The sequence below is a fragment of the Limulus polyphemus genome, unplaced genomic scaffold (genome assembly GCF_000517525.1).
Source record: "Limulus polyphemus unplaced genomic scaffold, Limulus_polyphemus-2.1.2 Scaffold2831, whole genome shotgun sequence".
Taxonomy (NCBI): domain Eukaryota; kingdom Metazoa; phylum Arthropoda; class Merostomata; order Xiphosura; family Limulidae; genus Limulus; species Limulus polyphemus.
The window spans coordinates 113,444-117,974 of record NW_013668441.1 but is presented as its reverse complement, the minus strand read 5'-3'; positions in this window follow the sequence as shown (position 1 = coordinate 117,974).

The window sequence follows — 4,531 nt, the reverse complement described above, 5'->3', positions numbered from 1 at the left end:
GTGAGAATAGTCACGTGATCTTGATGACGCAACAGTATCATATCCTCGACACTATTTAAACAACTACAGAATACAAAGTCACTGTAGAATTCACTGATTAAACAAATCATATTTAAAATTTGAATGTAAACATTGAACAATATTGTTATACTGCAAATGTGCAGTGGGTAATTGTTAACGATATTTTTCCACTTATTACAATATAACATGCTCCTGCTGCACTTGGAAGGGTATCAACACTTATTGGCAGTGTGGTATGCAAGCATGCAATGCATTTTTTACCTTTTGTTTCATTATAGAATTTTCCAAATTATTAAATGATTCAAGTGTATGTGCATTTTTCATATAACGCATTTTCCAGAAAGCCGTTAAATTGCTTTTGCTCTAGTTACTTGTGTCCTTTATCATTCCCTTGTGATAACAACCTGGTTTGCCGTAGAGGATATAACTGTAAAGCTCCATACAAAGAATATAGACAACAATTTCTCCACTGGTATGTCAGTTGATGTCTCGTAGTTGGAACAGCTCTTAAGTTTGAATGAGAATGATCATTCAAATAGATAATGCTCTGAGTAAATTAGATTTTACCATTTAACTAGGTAATTTAAGATTTAGTCAGTCTGGGATAGGATCTCAACCAAGCAAGTAAGAAGAGAAAATAGTTTATGATCCAGTGAATGCGACCTTTCATCGTCCATAAACAAGTACACACTATGTGTTTATGTTTGCAAGCAATAAAGATTGTTCATTGTATTCCTATACAATTATGCCTAATCTATTTCCTTTTCATAACTCATTTATTCAGAGAACTAAGAATTACTTCGTGAGAACTATCTTGTTCGAATATTCCATTATTCTGTCGTTCTAAGGAAAATCAGTTTGACCTGAAAATATCATAGTATAACACTTAGTTTTGGAGAACACTTTTAAACTTTTGGCACCGCTTCTCTAACACACTTCTCGATATATTTGATAGTACTTATTTGAACTAACAACATAGTTTTCTTGACACACAGCGAACTGGCTTCGAGTGATATATTGTTTGAGAACTTTTTCTGTTGTTCCAATTTTGTAGGATTCATCGTGAAAATTTTCCATATCCACACCAAGTATGTTGTAAGCTTTTGGTAGGTTTCCCATAAGACAACATATTCATATTTTAGTTTGCACTTCTAGTGCTTCTCTTGCTGATTCTCTCTCTCTATATATATATATAGTCTAAAATACCTTTATTTTAAAAACAGAAATAGAAAGTGATCATTCTTCCATAACCTTTTATCTGTACACCACTTTTACAATGCACGAACTGCATGAGCAGCTTCTTTGCATACAGTAAAAGAATGAACAATCGAACACGGTTTCGAACGTACCATACAGGTTATATTTCCACCTGTATATTCTATTGGAATTTCTAGTGAAGTACATTGCTCCATAACTACAGTGAAGTACATACCAACTGCAATGTCATTATCATGAACAGTTCAATTTTGTTTCACAACCTCATCTGTATCGGATATTATTGCTGAGTCTACATGTAAATTGGAATTACTTTTTTGAGCTAATCTAAAATACCATACTATTACGATCTTTATCTATATCAGATATGGACGTTCACCCTTCCTGATGTAGTATCGTGCCTTCGGCTTCATATGTTGATATTGTATGGTCCCTTATGCAGCTGTGGAGTTTTTCTTGCATAGTAACCCACTTTTTTCTTTTGTTCTTACCAGCCTTTCACATTGGTTCTTTATCAATGTAAATGAATCACTTACTGCTGTTTATTTCTTCTCTGCTTCCTTCCACTGGGTCATCTTACTCTGGCTTTTTGACAGAGATTTATCCATGTCAGTGATCGTCGGTTATAGAGCAACTTGGTTCACCACTTTTCTTCTCTTACCTGACCCTTTTCCCTTTCAATTTGTAATAATGACAGACCTCTTCCAGTCTTTTCTCGTCAGTCATTCCCCCCTCACCAAGTCCATATTCTAGACTGAAACCCGAACTATCACTAGTTCCCAATTTGACCATTTGGCTTTCTGTTCCATGTATCACCTATCCATGAAAACGTTTTTTCTTCTTATGTTTACTTGTAGGAGGCATCACTCAGACATTTATGCATTGGATTCTTCCTACACTCTTTATCACCGAGATCAGTTGATCTTATTTCTGAATCACTACTTTCTTCCCAAAGACTTGAGCTGCCCGGGCGGGAGAGGGGGGGGGGGGGTTGGATGTTTTCTCCAATTACTATCCCTTCAATTTTTTCTTTATAAGATTATTCCAGCCCTGATCATCTTTCGTGTATGGCATGGGCTTGTCACCTTCGACTTTAATTGGGTGGGTTCATCAAATCATCTTGTTGGTGTATTCATAATTGGGTGAGGTTGTCCTTACACTTTATTGCGTCACCTTTCATCAGGTTTTTCATCTTGTTGACATCATTTTCTGGGTAAGATTCTACAGGTTGGAATATGGATAATACCTAATATATATTCATCAAATTACCTACACATGCAAATTGCCTACACATGGCAGTTTCTTGTTCTTCTAGCTTTTGCCTCCCTATGGTTACCACTCTATAGTCTACTCAAAGATTCTCATGAGTTGAGCATTGTTATTTGTTCTTCACTTTCTCCCCTGCTCACTTCTTGACTTTTGTAGGTCGGGTTTTCATTACATCATGTTAATGGAACTCACCTTGTAGCTTATGTTGTTTCACTGTGAATACTTACCCAAAATCCATATTGGGCAGGGGTGTAAAGAAAGTGTTAATCCCATCTGTCCTTGCTCAGTGCCTGTTGTTGAGATGGGATTTTTCTGCAATACTGCTTCAGCAGTGTTTAGAAACATCTTCCAGACCATTCTGCATATGATAAAAAAATGACAGCATTTGGTTCCAGCACAACTCGCTTATACCTTTCATCTTCAGTTGCAGTAATCCATTGCACTGTTTTTCAGTGTGGAACCTAATTCCACATTATTTTGCCTGGTGTTACAGTACAAGCATCCCTCCACATTAATTGCTCCCCTCCCCAATTCTTCTAGTGAAATGTGGAAGAACCCTTGTTTTCACAGTTACTGGAGAAATAATATGGTAAGTTCCTCATTGGGTGGTGCAATATTATTGGTACAAGACCGAGTGGATGCACCTCATTTGGGAAGTAGGACTGGGGAGTTACATAGTAGTGTAGTACAGGATACCCCACTAAGGTCTGAACCAAGCAATTCCCTGTGGTTAGGTTGAGTCAAACGGGTTTTGGGTTTATCACGGGACACAGTTCCAGAATGCTTCTCCCTGCACCAGACTGTGGTAAGTATATCATGTAAGTATTTCTCTAATATATAATAGCCTAACTCCTGGACCAAGCCACATTACACACTTATGCTCAGCTGATCACATGTGAGATAATGGCCAGTTGAGCAATCTTACATTCCTTCAACCTTAGCAACAGGCAAAAGATTGTGCCACTTTTTTTGTTCTGTTTCCTCTCCTGATAATGAGCACCACATTAAAATTGGGCCAAGAGTATTCCTTACTTTAGGTGTTGAGATGAATGCAGTCTCCCATAAGTGCTGCCCCACAAGGTCACCTTCTGCCTTGTGGGTGTCACATTCAATGGGCTTTTCCATTCTGATGTTGTTGTTGTTTCCTTTTGTGAAAGGAGCTAATATTTGCAATCTATTTATCTGCACTAGCCCCTCCACCATCTGGAATTGCAGTTCTTTGTGGTGCATAGAGGTGAGTAGAGTTTCTGAAGTTAACACCTTCCTTACCTGAAAATGTATTTCAGATAGATACTTACTTCTCTGTTCCTTTCTCTCTCACCTTTCCTTCCCACTTCTGATGTATTTTCCATGCTTGCCTCGTCCAGAATGAGCCTTTGTTCAAATGCTAATGCACATGGAAGATGTTTCACTCTTATGTTGGTGGAAGGCTATAGTCTAATGATGATTACATCAAAAGCTGGCACAATACACATTGATGCACATGAAGGTGAGAGCTTGTGGCTGTGCAGAAAATTACATGACAGTGAATATGAAATAATAGTTCTTTGTGGTGCAGAAAAAGAGATGAATATCTATTTGCCATACATTTTCAGGTAAGGAAAATGTTAACTTTGTTCAACTCACATGAAATTCCACTTTCATATACTGTTGGTTTTTAAGAAATGTCTATAATTCTCTCTCTGGCATTGCTTTATAGTAGTTTTGGGACATTCTATTCTAGTGCTTGATATATAGTTGTGTTCTAGACTGTATATTAAAAAAATTCTTTGACTAATTTTTGAACAACCGATATAATGAGAAAATAAAATAGGCTTACTAAACCACAAAATGCAAAAGGCCCCTAGGCGAAAGTAAATGCTAAATTTATGTTTTTTATGTATATTGTTGCGTCAGCGAGGTCACGTGACTAGTGTCACGCCACGTTTTCTGGAAATATCCTGTTCCTTCATGAATGCCCTGGCATTTACTAGATTGGGGTAGACTGGTATATATAAGATGGTCACAACGTGACGGAATAATGTGT